Source organism: Cervus elaphus, chromosome 24, assembly GCF_910594005.1.
Source record: "Cervus elaphus chromosome 24, mCerEla1.1, whole genome shotgun sequence".
Lineage (NCBI taxonomy): Eukaryota > Metazoa > Chordata > Mammalia > Artiodactyla > Cervidae > Cervus > Cervus elaphus.
The window spans coordinates 27,499,871-27,518,048 of record NC_057838.1 but is presented as its reverse complement, the minus strand read 5'-3'; the positions used below and the strand labels follow the sequence as shown (position 1 = coordinate 27,518,048).

The 18,178-nt window shown below is 47.7% G+C and overlaps 1 protein-coding gene across 2 annotated transcripts in view; it reads right to left on the bottom strand.

The window, feature by feature from the left end:
* Window positions 1-18,178, bottom strand: part of POMGNT2 (protein O-linked mannose N-acetylglucosaminyltransferase 2 (beta 1,4-)) — a 75,943-nt gene that overhangs the window by 4,346 nt on the left and 53,419 nt on the right. The window contains exons 3-4 of one of the 2 annotated variants that reach the window (XR_006337510.1): window positions 6,702-6,848; window positions 297-1,893 (exon numbers count right to left, since the gene is read on the bottom strand). The gene's annotated coding sequence lies outside the window, so the exon portion shown is untranslated. The remainder of the gene's footprint in view (window positions 1-296; window positions 1,894-6,701; window positions 6,849-18,178) is intronic. The other variant, XR_006337511.1, reaches the window with a different exon arrangement.

Below are 18,178 nucleotides of genomic sequence, written 5' to 3'. Positions count from 1 at the left end.
AATTTCTCAGAGCAACCTGAGAAGCTGTGTCCTGGGCTACAGTCCTTGTTAAGTCCCCAAATACAACTGACGCTCATAGCTCTTATGCTGTGTGTTTTTATTTCAGTCCACAATTCCCCCAAATAATCTAACCTGGGGTGGAGAAGATTCTTTCCAGCTTAATTTTCTCTGACAGGTAATAATCCACATGGGTTCAAAATCAAAATAACAGATGCAATGGGGAATCTTGCTCCGCCCCATCCCGGTTCCCTGATTCCTCCCACTGCACTCGCTGATCTCACTAGCTTCTCACGTACCTTTCCAGGATTCCTTTCTGTAAGTCCAAATGCCTATCTCCACTCTGCTTTCTCCCTTAAGTGCACAGATGTGAACGTATGGTACATTCTGGTGTTCGTCAGGGGCTCCAGAGGAAACAAAAGGAAAAATCAATCTGGAGAGCTGAGGAAGCATTAGTGACAAGGATGACAAAAGTGTAGTCTTCTGGGGGTGAGGGGACCAATGGGAGTGTGCCATTCGCCAGGGCTGGGGACCACGGGGAGCCCTACGCCTGCAGGCGTCAAGCCCGAGACCAGAGATCTTTCCACGCTATTCACTGAGGTAGCTTCTAGCATAGCTTGGTCCCACCTCCTCACCTTCCCAGTCAGTACTGCTAACAAACTTTTCTGCTGCCAGCTACCCAGCACCCTGGAAGGTATTACAAATGCCCCATGTCACATGGTGAGGGGTCCCCAGTGTTGGCCAACCAGCTGGGGTGGCCCTTCCCTTCAAACCAAATGAGAATCTTCAGCTTTGCACCTCCCTGACAGCAGTCCAGTGCTCCTAGGCAGAGGCCCCCAGCCCTTGTGGCAGTGGAGACCAGTTTCAAGGAAGACAATTTTTCCATGGACCTGGGAGGGGGTGGTTTTGGGATGATTCAAGCATATTACATTTATTGTGCACTTTATTTCTAATAATCATCTAATGCTGCCACTGATCTGACAGGAGGTGCCAGTCCACAGCCCAGAGGTTGGGGACCCCTGCTCCTGGGGATCCTTCCAAGGATTTCTGGGTGCCTGTCACAGGGTCCTGGCACTCGCCTGACCCCTCGGCCAGCACCCTTGCTCCTCACCTTCCCTCCTCACCTCGGGCTTTCAGGCCATTGCCTGCACACTTCATGTCCTCACCCAGCCCTGCTTTCCGAGTGGGGACACCCCCACCCACAGTCTGTCCTTGGGGTGCAGGGACAGCAGAGGCGTATGACAGACAGCACAGATCAAGAATCCATTTAATAACCAATAAGGACCTACTGTATAGCACAGGGAACTCTGCTCATCACTCTGTAATAAGCTAGATGGGACAAGAATGTGAAAAAAAGAAAAGATATGTGTACATGTGTAACTGAATCACTTTGCTATACAGCCGAAATTAACACAAGGTTATTAATCAACTATATACTCCAATATAAAATAAAGATTGTTTCTAATTTTTAAAGAATACCCATTTAATATTTATCAGCCTCACTTCACTGCTGGAAAACTTACTGCCGACCCTGCCCCAGGGGCTCGGGTCGCCCCTCCTCGGCCATCTGCCTCCCTGGTCTCCGGCTCCTGCCTGTTCCTGGGCCTCCCTCCCATCCTCTCTTTGTTCCCTCTGTCCCCTGAGACCCAGCCCCAGGCTATACTTGCCTGTCCTCATCCTAGTGTGTTACTTTCCCTTCTCCTTTCTCCCATGAAGCAGATTTTCCTTCCTATATGGGACGGAAATCCAGAAAAGAGCTCCCGTTTGCTTCAAAGTCTCCTCCAGATCTGGGTCCTTGTTCTCTCCAACCAAAGGGCTGTTTTCTCTCTACTGACTCAGTGCCATCCAGTAGAAATAGAATATGAGCCCTAGATAAAATGCTACATTTTCTGGTAGCTACATTTAAGGAAAAAAAAAAAGAGAAAAGAAACAAGTGAGATTAATTTCAATATCCTCTATTTAACCCAACATATCCAAAATATTATCAGTTCAATGTTTATTTAATATAAAGTTATGAATGAGCTATTTTAATCCAGGTAAATAAAAAGACATTTTAAAAAGTATTTATTCCTGTATTTTTGGCTGTGCTGGGTCTGTGCTGCCGTGCGGACTTTTCTCTAGTTGTGGCGAGCGGGGGCTGCTCTCTGGCTGTGGGGCACGGGCTTCTCACTGCGGTGGCCTCTGTCGTTGCAGAGCGCGGGCTCAGGAGTTGTGCTCACCGGCCTAGCTGCTCCACGGCATGTGGGGCTCTCCTGGACCAGGGATCGAACATACATCTCCTGCACCAATGAGCCACCAGAGAACCCCAACAAGACATTTTAAACCCTGCGTGTGTTTGATACTTACAGTGCTTCTCAACACAGACTGACCACTTTGCACCCACTCGGTGGGGTGCACGTGGCTGGTGGGGACCATGTCGGGGAGACTAGTCCTCAAATACAGAAAGACCTATGACAACCTTTTAAAAAAAACAAGCAGATTTCAAATAACCAGAAGAGTCAGGGGCTTCGCTGGTGGCTCGGTGGTAAGGGATCCTCCTGCCAGTGCAGGAGACACAGGTTCAATCCTTGATCCGGGAAGATCCCACAGGCTGTGGGGCAACTCAGCCCGTGTGCCGCAAGTACTGAGCCTGCGCTCCAGAGCCTGGGATCGGCAGCTATTGAGCCCATGTGCCGCAACTACTGAAGCCAGAGCCCCCCACAACAGGGAGGCCACCGCAACGTGCAGAGCAGTGAAGGGCAGCCCCCGCTCTCTGCACCTGGAGAGAAGACCGTGCAGCAAGGAAGACCCAGCACAGTCATAAACAAATAAATAAAATTATTTTTAAAATTTCATTATTAAAAAAAAAAGAAAAGCCAGAGTCTGAGAGAGGCACAAAAATAGAACAGACTCCAAGAAAAAAAGCATACCCCAAACAGATGAAAACTCTAAGGAATCAAAATGAATAACCCAGAGAGAAGAAAATATCACATCCGCTTAAAAATAAAACCTCTAGATGAAACTTTGGGCAAAGCAGAAATAGAGACACAGCCATAGAGAACAAATATGTGGATACCAAAGGGGGAAGGGGTGGGGGTGGGATGAATTGGGAGATTGGGATTGACATGTATACATTATTGATACTATGCATAAAACAGATAACTAATGAGAACCTACTGCATAGCACGGGGAACCCAACTCAATTCTCTGTGATGACCTATGTGGGAAGGAAATCCAGAAAAGAGGGGTTATATGCATACACACGGGCTTCCCTGGTGGCTCAGACGGTAAAGAATCCACCTGCACTGCAGGAGACCTGGGTTTGATCCCTGGGTCGGGAAGATCCCCAGAGGAGGGCATGGCAACCCACTCCAGTATACGTGCCTGGAGAATCCCCATGGACAGAGGAGTCTGGCGGGCTGCAGTCCCTGGGGTCGCAGAGAGTTGGACACGACTGAAGGACTAAGCACCAGGCGTGTGTGTAGCTGACCCACTTCATTGTACATCGGAAACTAACACAACATTGTAAAGCGGCTACATTCCAATAAAAAAATAATAAAACCTCTATGAAAAAGATCCAGTAAGAGTTCTTGAGAATTAAAACAATGACTGACAAAGTTTTAAAAACTCAAAAAACATGCTAAACAGACAACTGAGAACTAAATTAACAAGCTGGAAGATGGAGCTAAAGGATTCTGCAAAAACGTGTTAGAGAAAAAGAAACAGATGCCATTGCTTATGGCTCCGGCTTCCTTCTCCAGGAGGACCTCCACGCCTCTCTGCAGCAATCTCAGGCTCTGGCTTTTCTGAAAAATCTGGCAATTCTTACATAGCTGTTAATATAGTAGTTGAGCTTCTGGGCTGAATGCTGTTGGTGGCTGGGGTGGGCAGGTCCTTAGCCCTGTGAGAATCCCATTCCTCTGGCCGGGAAGCAGTGGCTGATACAGGGGCCGGCCTCGGGTGACTGTGTGCAGGGAGCAGACAGTGGACGGTGGAGAGGAACCACTCACCGCTCTCCAGTCCACCCCAGCGCATGCTTTCACCTGGTCACATTGCCTCTGCTCTGGAATTCTGCTGGGAGCAGTCACTCTGAAAGCAATTATGCATTTAGCTCTGAACCATTACAGCTTTGTTTTCATTTCCTCACCAATCTGTTCTTATACTTGTCTTATGTTCCCCGGAAACTCCTTAATCTTCTGGACATTGATCCCCCTCCTCCTGACTGCCCACAGCCCCGAGCACGCTTTTTATTTCTGAATTTCTTCCGCCATTTCAGTGGGATTTAGGGAAGAAGTGGGGTACACACCAGTGTGTGCTTAGCCATGTTGAACCCTAAGACACTTATTTTGTGCTTAGAATTATTTCATAAGAATGGTTGTCAGAAGTGGGCGAGCTGCATCAAAGAGTAGGAACATTTTTTGAGGTTGTTGATATGTAGTTAAAACCACTTGCTAGACGGAGGAGTAAAAGAGAGAAAAAAGCACCACCTTTGGCAGAGAGAGAACTAAGTTATAATCACAGTTCCTTCACTTGCCAGATGTGTAACCTGAGTGAGATAGGGAACTTCTCTGAACCTGTTTCCTCATCTGTAAAATGGGCATGATCATGGTACTGGCATTTAAGAACACTGTGAGGATGAATGGCAAAAAACATCTTCACCAGAGTCCAGCCAATAAAAGGTGCTTGATAAATGCTGTTAGTCAGCCTTGTTTCAAATAAGTAGTCTGTTAGCATCAAAGAATTGTGGGTTCAATTGGATGCTTGAAAACACATTCCCTTGTTGGTCACTGGCATTTCACGCTCTCAGATAAATCACCTCCCAGCTTGGTACCTCCATCTCCAAAGAGAGAAGCCTCCTTCCTACCTGCCTCCCTGTGAAGATTCACTGCTGTTTAGAAAGCCCTTATAGACACTCCAGTGAAAATCCCAGTGCATCTGTCGGGTTGTTTTCATTGGCAGGATGGGTCCTGAGTCCTTGCCTCTAGCTCCAGACTGAAATCTCTATGAGACAATTCCTCCTCTGAGCATGGTCAAGTGTAAGCTCCTGTGGAAGAAAATATCTGGTCCTTATTCTGGGCTAACTTCCAGAAATGTAATTTCTTCCTCAGCTGGGACGTTGGGTCCTATGACTCCTTTTCTATTTGACAACTTATTAATCAGAAATCCCCAGCAAACCTGCTCCAGGGAGGCAGGCTGAGCCCCAACCTTGGCCACACGCCAGTCCAGGTCAGGATTCCAGGAACCGAGTGTTTGCGCCCAGTCCAGATGGAGGGCTGGAGGCGGCTCTTGCGAGAAACCTCTGGAGTCACTGGCCCAGGGGTGCAAAGGCCCGGGTCGGGGTTGTGGGGTGTCAGGAAGAAACCAGTTCAGTGGCAAAGAAAGAAGTGTACACCTGTAGAACCAGGGCAGCCCCAGAGCGGAGGTCAGCCAGGGTCAGCACCCTGAGAGGTCATGGAGGCAGGAGTCTGGCAGATTGGAATCGAGGCCAATGGTGGGGTGGAGTGGAGGGGCAGGGCAGGGGAGAGTTCATCTGAAGAAATAACAGGAAAGCTGTAGGGCAGCCATGAAGCCTGCTGGGCTTTTGTTTTTGTTTTGACTCAGTAAGCAGCAAATAAACAAGGCACAGGGCATGGACTTGACTGGGAGCTGGCCTCTGCACTGAGGGTCGTCACTGTAAGAATCTCTTCCTTTCTCCCTCTTTCCTGGCCCCACGCACAGAAGGGCTGGTGGCCACCAAGCTGGAAAGAGCCTGGGTGGAGGCAGGTGGAGCCAGCAGGAAATGCCTTCCAGAGGTCAAATAAAGAGAGGGCAAGAAGGACCTAGGGTAAGGGAGAGTCCCTCAAGGAGAAGGGTTCACTCGCCAAAGGGGCCCTTCCTGCCCCATCCCCTGCTCCCAGACAACTGGCCCTTCCCTCTGCCCCCCAAAGGGCTGTGTGCAGCCAACACATGCTGCCGTCCCTCACTAACAGGATGCCAGTGATGGTGGCTGCATGTGGCCCTGGACTTCCTGCTGGCCAGACAGCAAAGCAGCGGAAGGCGCAGAAAGACTTCAGCAACGTGTTCAAGGTCACAGCAAGGTCAGGGGTAGGCGTGGGCTGGGGAGCGAAAATCAAAAGCAAGTAGTTTCTAGAACTTCTGCAGAGTGTAGGTTAAATGCCCTGAGGGGCTCTAGAAGGACTAAATGGTGAGATTCCCAGAAGGCTCCCAGGGCACCCATCCCTGCTGGCAGGGCGGCAAGTCCTCGTTAGTCCCCGCTGGACTGGAGAGCAGGAAAGATTGTGAGCGAGCATCAAGTTGGGAGCAGCCCTTGGGAAATGAATTTGGGCTCCACCTCCCCAGTAAATCTCAAATTCACCTCACATGTGGGGAGACTGCTGCTTGATTGCTCAGTCATGTCCAACTCTCTGCGGCCCCACGGACTACAGCCCACCAGGCTCCTCCGTCCATGGGATTTCCCAGGCAAGAATACTGGAGTGGGTTGCTTTGCCCTCCTCCAGGGGATCTTCCCCACCCAGGGATCAAACCCATGTTTCTCATGTCTCCTGCATGGGCAAGCAGATTCTTTACCACAAGCAGTACCTGAGAAGTCTGGGTTGGAGAGATTAAGAAGGAAAAAAGGATGAGGTATTTTATTCTTAAATGCTGCCTGGACTCCTTTCTGGGTTACAGCATCTCTCCCAGGTCCCTGCCCAATGGTGCAGGGCACGCCCCTCTCTCTCACTGACCTGCTTTCACGTCCAGGGTTTCCGGGGCTCCTCATGCAACCTGCCCACCCTTCTGGGGGCTCACTCTTCTTAGATCTGAATCCTCACCACAGGTACTTCTTTTGGAGAAATAGCTTGATGTCTTTCTGATTATAAGTCAAATATCTGCTAAATGCAAAAAAAAAAAAAGAATGAGGAAGTGCATGAACAAAAAATGTCTTTCAAATGATACATCTAGAGAATGAAGAGCTGTTTAGCCATTAAAAAAAGATTGGGGACTTTTGTTACATCTCAGTATGGACAAGATTCATAGTTACACGAGAAAATTAAGGTGCTGGACACAATGAGAGCACCCTCCACTTGTGTCAAATTCTCCCAAGGGATGCTCAGCCAACACGAGTTGCTCTCTAGGAGGGGAACTGGGTGACTTGGAGGAGATTTTTCACTAGTCTTTCAGAGCTTTTGATTTTTATGTCATGTGATTGTATTACTTTTTCAAAGATTAAATACAAATTTGAAGAAGAATAGCTTATTATGCAGTACTCAGTGAAAATTACTTTCTCAAAATATATCTTTCCAAATTTTATTTTCTGTACACACACACACACACACACACACACACACTTCATTTATTTCTATAATATTGAGATCATGCTTGCTCCTTGGAAGAGAAGCTATGACCAATCTAGACAACATATTAAAAAGCAGAGATGTTACTTTGCCAACAAAATCCGTCTAGCCAAGGCTATGGTTTTTCCAGTAGTCATGTATGGATGTGAGAGTTGGATTATAAAGAAAGCAGAGTGCCAAAGAATGGATGCTTTTGAACTGTGGTGCTGGAGAAGACTCTTTCGAGTCCCTTGGACTGCAAGGAGATCCAACCAGTCTATCTTAAAGGAAATCAGTCCTGAATATTCATTGGAAGGACTGATGCTGAAGCTGAAGCTTCAATACTTTGGCCACCTGATGCGAAGAATTCACTCACTAGAAAAGACCCTGATGCTGGGAAAGATTGAAGGTGGGAGGAGAAGGGGAGGACAGAGGATGAGATGGTTGGATGGCATCACCACCTCAATGGACATGAGTTTGAGCAAGCTCCGGGAGCTGGTGATGGACAGGGAGGCCTGGCGTGCTGCCTGCAGTCCATGGGGTCGCAAAGAGTCAGACATGACTGAGTGACTGAGCTGAACTATTAATGAATTATAATCTGCTTTACCCCTCACTTACTATAGTTTGGATAACCTTCTATATTGGAGTATATAAAGCACACTGTTAATTTAAGCAGCTGTAGAGTTATTCTTTATATACTTTTACTATGTTTTTAACTAGTTCCCTGTAATTTTTAACAGTTTTAACTGGTTTTTTTTAACAATTTGTAACAGCTTTATTGACTTTCACACACTCTAAAATTCATCCACTTTAACTGTACCATTCTGTGGGTTTTAATATATAGCCACAGAATTGAGCAAGCAGCACTACAATCTAACATCAGAACATTTTCATCACCCCCAAAAGAAAACCCATGTCCATCCTTCCTCTTCTCCTAACTCTAGGCAACCACTTATCTACTTGCTGCCCCATGGATTTGCCTGTTCTAGACATTTCTTACAAATGGGACCATATCAACGCAATAGATGGCCTTTTGTGTCTGGCTTCTTTTATTTACTAAACTGTTTTTCAAGTCACATCCCTGTTGCAGTATCAATCAGTATTTTGTTTTTTTGTTGATGAATAATACTCCATTGTAGGGATATTTCACATTTTGTTTGTCCATTCATCAGTTGATGGATATTTGGGTTTTCTTCCCCCTTTTCAGCTCTCACGAATAATATGACTATGAACATTCATGTGCAAGTTTTCATGTGAAATCATTTTCAGTTCTCCTAGAAGGGGAATGACTGGCCATAAGAGACAGCATATTTAACTTTCTGAAGAACTGCCAAACTGCTGTACAAAGGGAACCTTCCACTTTGCATTCTCACCTGCAAGATATGTGCATTTTGATTTCTCCATGTCTTCACCAACTCTTGCTATTTTTTTTTTTCAACTCTTGCTATTTTATGTGGCTTTGGTTATAGCCATTCCTAGTGGATGTGAATTGGTACATTATTATGATTGATATTTCTCTAATGACTCATGACCACTAAGATGCTGAGCATCTTTTCATGTGCTTGATGGTCATTTGTATATCTTCTCTGGAGAAACATCTACTCAGATCCTTTACTCAGTTTAAAATTAGATTGTCCTTTGATGACTGTGTTGTAAGAGTTCTTATATATTCAGGATTGTTGTTGTTCATCATCAAGTCATGTGCAACTCTTCATGACCCCATGGACTGCAACACACCAGACTTCCCTGTCCCTCACTAATCTCCTGGAGTTTGCCCAAGTTCATGCCCACTGAAGCGGTGATGCCATCCAATCATCTCATCCTCTGTCACGCTCTACTCCTCCTGCCCTCATTTTTTCCCAGCATCAAGGTCTTTTCCAATGAGTTGGCTCTTTGCATCATGTGGCCAAAGTATTGGAGCTTCAGCTTCAGCACCAGTCCTAAAGAGTATTCAGGGTTGATTTCTTTTAAGATTGACTGGTTTATCTCCTTGCTTTCCAAGAGACTCTCAAAAGTCTTATCCAACAACACAGTTCAAAAGCATCAATTCTTTGGCATTCAGCCTTCTTCATTGTCCAACTCTCACATCCATACGTGACTACTGGAAAGAACATACCTTTGATTATATTCAGGATACAAGTCACTTATCAGATATATGATTGGAAACTATTTTCTCCCATTCTGTAGATTGTCTTCCATTTTAGTAGTATCACTTGAAACAAAAAAAAAAAAAAGTTTTTATATTAACAAAGTCTAACTGATCTACCTCCACTTTTATGAACTATGCTTTTTGAGTCATGTCTAAGAAACCATGTCTAAAAAGTCATGTCTAAAATGCTTGGTTAAGAGATTTGTATAATTTACCAGTGAATCCATATGGGCCTGAATTTTTCTTTGAGGGACGTTTTAAAATCACTAATTCAATCTCTCTACTTATAAGTCTGTTCATAATGTCCATTTCTTCCTGAGTATGTCTTTATGCTTTGTGTCTAAGAATTTACTCACTTCATCTTTGCCATCTAACTGGATGGCATATGATTATTCACATCAGTCCCTTAAAAACCCTTCTGTTTTTGTAAAGTCAATAGTGAAGTCACACTTTTATTCCTGACTTTTGCTCTTCCTTTGTTCTTATTATAGTCCCTGACCATTCCTCTCTCCCTACCCCTGGTGTAGGCCTGGACTCTTTAGAAAGTTCTACTGCATCGAGTGTCTTATAAACCAATATAGCTAAGTGCCAGTGGAAAACTATCTTAGACCAGCTCAGAAATGCAAAACCAAAACATCTTGGTACAACCAAGATGCTGCACCTTCAGCTGGCTCTGACCCTGGAGGAAGAGAGGACGCCCCGCGGCAGCCAGCTCGTCTCTTGCAGAATCTGCCTGGTCAGCAGGATGATGAGAGGAGGGCCCGCTGGCCTGAAGTCCTGTCCCAGACATTTCTGACTAGGCTACCAGAGAGCACTCTGAGCCTGGGGCAAACTCACCTTCCCCAGGCAAGTGTCCCCTGGTTTGGTCTTGAGGGTCAAGCTGCCTGGGCTGAAATCCCATCTTCATCTCCTTCATCTCCTTCCGTGTGACCTTGGGCAAACTACTCAGTCTCTCTGTTCCTCGTTATCTGTAGAATGGAGATAATACTAGTACATAGCTCAGGCAGCTGCTGGAGTGGTTGTAGATGAGATGAAACATATAACACAGAGCCAGCCCTTCCAACTGTGCCTGGAAGAGAGTAAGCCCTCAAAAAATGTCTGCACTAAGAACAAGTCTGGGACTTCCCTGATGGTACAATGGTTGAGAATCCACCTGCCAATGCAGGAGACACGGGTTCGATCCCTGCTCTGAGAAGATCCCACATGCTGCGGAGCAGCTGAGCCCATGAGCTGCAACTACTAAAGCCCATATGCCTAGAGCCTGTGCTTCACAAGAGAAGTCACCTCAATGAGAAGCTCGTGCACCGCAACTAGAAAGTAGCTCCCGATTATCACAACTAGAGAAAGCCCATGTGCAGCAATGCCGAGCCAGCACAGTCACAAGTAAATAAACCTTTAAAAAAACAAGTCAGCCCCTTTTGAGTCTAGCCAGTGCTCCCGAGCCTGCCCTCTGTAGCTGTCATCTCCCCCAGCAGCAGGGCTCTGCTGGGCTGCCATCCATGCTTGTTCTGTGCCAGGCTGCCCACCACCCCGGGCAGAACGAGGAGACGGGCTGGTGGAATCTGAAAGTGCTGCCCCTGAACCGTGTTGAGGGAGACGTTCTCAGACCTGACCGGAGTCAGGAAGATCTGGCTCCGAGGCCTCACCCTGCCACCTGCTCTACATGACCTCCATGAAGACGAGTTTCTCAACCTCTGAATGTCAATCTGTTCATCTTTTAAATGGGAATAACTGTACCTACCCCTGTTTCAGGGGAAGAGTTACCTGCTAATCCCTGAGACCTGATACAGGCTGGCACATCTACTGAGGATTCATTTCAGATCATAAAAAGTTGTCCTTCTGCTGGTACCTTTTCTCCTGTATTGCAAAAGCTTTCTCTCCACCCACATCAGCCTGTTTCAAATAAAGGGCACACCAAAGTGTCATTAGATCTGGTCCTGATCACTGGTGGGAATGCAGACTGATACAGCCACTATGGAGAAGAGAATGGAGATTCCCTCAAAAACTAGGACTAAAACTATCATGTGACCCAGAAACCCCACGACTGGGCATATATCCTGAGAAAAATGAAACTGAAAAAGACACATACCCCAGTGTTCATTGCAGCACTATTCACAACAGCTAGGACATGGGAGAAACCTAGATGTCCATCGGCAGATGAATGGATAAGGAAGCTGCAGTACATATACACAGTGGAATATTACTCAGCTATAAAAAGAAATGCATTTGAGTCTGTTCTAATCAGGTGGACGAACCTAGAGCCTATCATACACAGTGGAGTAAGTCAGAAAGAGGAAGAGTATATTAATGCCTATATATGGTATCTACAAAGATGGTACTGACGATCCTGTGGACAGCAGCAAAGGAGACACAGACATAAAGAAGAGACTTTTGGACTCAGTGGGAGAAGGAGACGGTGGGATGATTTGAGAGAGCAGCATTGAAACATATACATTGCCATATGTAAAATAGATAGCCAGTGGGAGTTTGATGTATGATGCAGGACACTCAAAGCCGGTGCTGTGTGACAGTCCAGAGGGATGGGGAGGGGAGAGAGGTGGAAGGGGGACTCGGGAGGGAAGGGACACACGTATGCCTACGGCCGACTCATACCAATGTATGGTAAAAGCTGTCACAGTATTGTAAAGTAACTATCCTCCAATTAAGATGAAATTTTTAAAAAGACACACACACACACATGAAAACAAACCTGGTCCTGTTTGAAGCCAAGCAGAGGTGACTTGGATGTGACGTGACCAAGGTTCAGACCGCACCTGGTTTCACCCAGAGTGCCTCCTCTTTGGCTGACATCTGTGATCTTCATTCCCCTCGCATCCCTGGAGCTCAGGCTGCGAGCTACAATCAGAACAAGTCTAAGGTTTCCAGTAAACTCAGTCTGTGATTCTGCCACTTATGATGCCATCAGGGGCCGAGAGACCGACAGGCTGTGAGGTGGTGCTGCCGCCCCTCTCTCCCATCGATGGCCCTGGGACCAGGGACGTGGGACGGGGGGCAAGAGGGCCAGTGCTCAAAGGAGAGCCACCTGCAGCCCCAGAGACAGGGCCCCGCAAGGACCGCCACTTTGCCTCCACAAAAAACAGGCATCTTCCTCAGTGCACCCGTCTCCAGGAGGCAAGGCAGAGTCTGGAGGGGGCCAGGGGCTGTGCCCCCACCACCCCTCCAAGCTGGGGCCGAGCGGACTTGGCAGGAGGTGCAGTGGGCACGGCTGGCAGCCCCAGGGGCAGAGGGGAATTCTGCGCCATTTTCACGGAGTCACGTTTCCCACTTGATTGAAAGTGAAATCTTTAATAATGTATAGATTTTCAGTGACTGAAGCCTGGCTCTTGCCAAAACCTAGCATAAAGCGTGTTTTTACAGCTGGGATGCTAAATCCCTGAAAGACGGCACTTACCATGGAAACGCTGACACAGCCTTTCATTCCCTTCACAGTGATTAAAATCCTCATTTCAATTTGTTTTTCTTTATTTTGAGCTGGCGTCATTTGCAAGCTCCAGGAATACACCTCCCTGCGGTAGAAAACGAAATGCTGCCCTCTGTCAGAAATGAGATGGAACTGTTCTTCACTCGCTGGAGTGCAGCAAATCTTGGCTTGGAGAATTAATGGAAATTCAGAAGAGCAGGACTTCTTACTAGTAATCTTAACCAGCAAAGAAATTTCTGCAGGACTTAACTTTGTTTCCGAGGTAAAGTGAGGCAGGGAAGGGAAGGCAGCTAATACAGGGTTTGTTATCAAACCAGAGGCCACTGTGAGCAACTGGAGAGCCAGCCCACTGGGGGCTTCTGGGAGCCAGCGTAGACTGGGCACCTCAGTCATCCCCCTGGAGATGCAGGCAAGCTCCTCATGGGCTGCGGGCTGCTGTCCATCAATTCTTAGGTACTTCTGGCCTTTCCAAGGAGAGATGCAGTTCCTGGCAGCTGGAGGGCAGCCCCAGCCATGGTGAGGCCCCAGTGGATACGGGCAGCCTCCGACCTGACCTCTGCACCCACTCCCCTCTGCTCCTTTGATTGTCCTTTGGACTGCCCCATTTGCAGGGATATTTTATGCCCTTGGAATTCAAGGGCATTTGTCTTTTGCTTATTCACAGCCTATAGTCTCTGCTGACGGCTCGGTGATCCTACCAACCAGATGCCTCTGGATGTCTTTCTCCTTTCTAGATCTCTTGACTGATAATAAAATCCATAATGGAGCTGGCCACCCTTCTTAACCAGCTGGCGAGATGGCAGCGGAGCACCTGGTCTGAGAGCTGTCACGGCCGCGAATTTCCTCCCAGTCAGCTGCGCAGACCTCGTGAGGATGTGGCCCAGAGGGGACGGGGCATCTCCCCACCCTGCAGACAGCCAGTGCTTTGGAAAAGGGTTTTCCAGAATGCGCCCCACAGACAGCCAGTGGGCAGGGATACTCCTCACAGTCAGTGGGCAGGGATACTCCTCATGAGAGGGGTTCAGAGATCCGATACTGTCGGTTACACTGCTGGGAACAGCCCTCTCTTCAGGGTCAAACTACCCACCAGTGTTTGAAAGACTCTGAGAAGTATTATAGGGAAGAAATCCAATTAGCTTTGTTTAACTCGACGTTTTCCAACTTACTTCATCACTAGACCTCTTCTTGGTGGGACGTCTATTGCCCTCCTCTGGCACTTTAGGTTGTGTTACACTTAAAATGCCTTTATGTGTCCTTTTTTCCTTTATCTTACTGAATTTTGTCAATGTTTTTGTTATACAAGCAGTACATGTTCATTGTAAAAAATAAAAAACTGGAAATATGCAAATAAGCAAAAAGGAGAGGGGGAGGTACTGAGGCGTAATTACTGTGGACTTCAGGGTTCTCCCCCAGGGGTGTTCCTTTGTGGAAAAGGGGTTTTGTTGTAGCAAGAGTCAATCTGCGTTTCCTGGACTATGTTCAGTTCTATGACTCCTGATTCTAAGTAGCAGGTTTCATTTTTTTTTTTTAAGCACATATTTCAGCCAAAACAATGGCCACAGAATCATTCTGAACAAGTTCCAAAACCTCCGGTGGAGGAAAATTCCTTTACCATATGTTGCACCTTTCATGGGAAATGGCAGGCTAAGAAAATCAACAAATTGGGAGGAAGAGGAAAAAATGCTATACAGTGATTTCTCAGCTATGTAAAAATATTTATGATAATAAAGACCTTCATAGAAAATACCCCAGAACTAGGAAGTTTATTTCTGGAATATGGACTCCAAGGTGACTTTTACTTTCTTTGCTGTTGTAAAAGCAATACTTAGAGTGTCTTTAAAAATATCCCACCAGGCTTGCCTGGTGGCCAGTGGTAAAGAATCCAACTGTCAATGGAGGAGACACAGGTTCGACCCCTGGTCCGGGAAGATCCCACATGCCGTAGAGCAACTGAATCCCCATGTCACGACTATTGAGCCTGTGCTCTAGAGCCCAGAAACCACAACTGCTGAGCCCATGGGCCACAACTATAGAAGCCCATGTGCTCCAGAGCCTGTGCTCCACAAGAGAAGCCGCCGAAGTGAGAAGCCAGCACACTACAACGAAGAGGAGCCCCGGCTCACTGCAACTAGAGAAAAATCTACACAGCAAAGAAGACCCAGCGCAGCCAAAAATAAATAAATACATAAATATATTTTTTAAAAAGTATCCTCCTTGCACACACAAGGCCACTTTCAGTGAGGATTAAAGCAGAGTGGAGATGCTGAGTCTGGTGGGGGCCCTTACCTAGGAGGGGCAATTTCTTGGGGTGGGGGGCCCTCATGTCTCTCTCACCTGAGAAGTGGCAGGCTTGCTCCAAGTGGCATCAGATCCTTTTCTTTCAGATGCAATGAGTCATGTTTGGGGTTTATGGGTGATGCTGGATGAAGCAGAGACCTAGCTGGTTGCATCGGCCTACAGAGCAGCCCTAGGAGAGAAGCACCTTTATTACCCCTTCTCACAAACGCCCCCTGAGCATGTGAGCTCATTTCTACCCTAGAGCTTTGCACTGGCTGTTCCCTCAGCCTGGGATACTCATCCTTCAGGTCTGAGCTCAGAGAAGGTCTGTGAGGAACCCAAGAGCACACAGCACAAGGCTTGAGCCAATGTCTGCCTGACTGCCTGTCTGACAAGCCTAAGCTGAGCTCCCAACGCGTTTCAGGTGGTTACCGTTGGGAAGAGAAAATCCCTGCTCTAAGTTTGACACAGAAGGCCAAGTGCCATCTGAAGCCATGCGGAGACACCGAGTGTCTAACTCCGAATCCCCTTTTTATTTCTTTTTCTTTTTATTTGTAGGCAGTACCCTGCGACATGCAGGATCTTAGTTCCTGGACCAGAGATCGAACCCTCGCTCCCTTCAATGAAAGTGCAGTCTTAACCACTGGACCACTAGGGAAGTTTCAGATCTCCTTTTTAAAAGAATGGTTTGTCTGGAAGTCTGAGGACAATTCTGATTCCATCTTTCAGTGGCTGGAAGGCTGATCTGGGGGTACCAGCTCCGTGTGCACACTCAGAAGCCACAGCTCCCCAGCTTGCGGCCTGCCTCCGTTGCCCTCTCAGAGCAAGGGCCAGCCGGTCCTTTAGGCTCTGCAGCTGCACTGCACAGGCCGCCAGCCTGGAAGAAGTCCGCCAGGCACCATCCCTCAGCGACAGCCATCCACCACCCAATGCCCACTGAGTGCCAACCAGGTGCCATGCTGGGCCCACAGCTGAGCCAGAAGCATAGCTTCCTTCTGTCCCGGGAGACGGGACTAGAGAACACGTGCTTAGGGGAGGAAGTGCCTTCCTCTGCCTCGTGCTCTGATGTTACCTCTTCACGGGCTCTCCCTGACTCCTGTCACCCTCAAAACCCCCTGTTTCTTTTTCTTCCTGGCGTGGACCACTCCCTAGTGGTATACTGTCTTCCTCTTTTCTTCAAGAGAGGCGGACGTGTGAATCATCTTGCTCCTCTTGATTCCCTGGCACCCAGAACACCACGCGGCACAGACCAATGCTCTGTAAAGCCTGTTGATCGAGTGTTTACCTGCTATCTCAGCAGGATGCGTGTGTACGTGAGCATCAGGAGGCCAGGCAGGGGCAGGCTGAGCTCAGGCTCTGCGGGCATCACTGACCTCCCCCCTCACATCACCCACGTTCTGCTTGTGGACCTATTCCTGGATCCCTGCTTTGTCTCAACCTGGGAGACACACCTAACTACAGCCTTTTATCGGGTCAACGATGTATAGTCACAGTTTTAAAACTCCTTGTGTGGGTGTTCACTACCCATCTTGGATGGGTGATACCCAAGGCCCCCACACGAGCATTTAAAGACAGAAAGCTCTTCTTTTTTCCCTTTTACTCCTGCCAAGTCCTGCCATCTGGAGGCTGCTGTTGCCCACAATTTAGAACCACCCTTTCAGAAGGAAGTAGCCTTAACTGGCCTGATGCAGCTCTACCTCTTTGGTGTTAGAGGGAAGGTGGGCCAGAGGTTGCATTTCACCCTCAGCATTCTGTAGACTATGAAGATTTCATTTTACGTCCAAGACAAGCCAGGCATGGCCTGAGGGTCAGAGACTTGCCCATGAGGCTGGATTTCAAAGGAGAAAGGCAGGGTTCATGACTGAGAGTGGAGGAGACCTGTGGCCACTCAGAGAAGGAGAAGGACCTTCCGATCTCACCCTTCAGGATGTCAGCATGGTTTCCTAAAAGATGTGGAGCTGAGCAGTGACACATCCTTCAGCAGCTTCTGTCCCATTCATTCTCTCTGTTATCTCTTGACTCTAAAAGCATTTGAGGCTAGACTCTTGTCCTGAGAGGTAAGAAACCAGGTCTCTAGTTGTCTTCTCAGTCTTCCGCGGCCTAGACTCCTTAGAATCCAGCGAATCTGGGATGATAAACAGCTACAATAGTGATAGCCAAAATCACATGGCTGACTGTGGACAAGTTTCTGTAGTTAGACCCTAAGGGTGCCTTCTCAGGAGCAGCCCATTTCCCAGATATGCAGGTGACGATGGGCCCTGGAGTTCATCTGTGACTGTAGACGAGGAAGCTCAAGTCCGCTAACATGGCCTAAGTCTTGCCCCACCCCCGTGGGCCTCAGTTTCCTTATCTGAACAAAATTACCCATTCAGGCTCTGATACCCTCCCACTAAAAGCCTGTCCCAGACAACTCATCCTCTGAAGAACAAGTCTTTTTGTTTTTCATTCGCTCAGTTGTGTCTGACTCTTTGTGACCCCATGGACAGCAGCACGCCAGGCTTCCCTGTCCTATGGGAGGGACATCTCCCAGAGATGGTGACATCTCCCAGAGTTTGCTCAAGTTCATGTCCACTGAGTTGGCAATGCCATCCAACCATCTCTATCAACCTCTATCATCGCCTTCTCCTCCTGCCTTCAATCTTTCCCAGCATCATGGTATTTTCCAGTGAGTCAGCTCTTCGCATCAGGTGGCCAAAGTATTGGAGCTTCAGCTTCAGCATCAGTCCTTCCAAGGAATATTCAGTGTTGATTGCCTTTAGGATTGATGGGTTTGATCTCCTTGCAGTCCAAAGAATAAACTGAGTTTCAGTGGTTGTAGTTCCATGGGATGCCAGGAGAGGGCAGCAGGCAGTAAATGACGGAATTCAGGTGAAGAAGGACCTTGACACAGACAAGGATTTCCAGAGGAAAAAGAAGTAGGACTGTGACTACCACAACTGACTGCTTCTTGCCACGATGTGAGCTGGCGCGTCTCCCAAACTGCTGTGTCCTCTGATACGAGATGGTCCCCTATCGCTATAG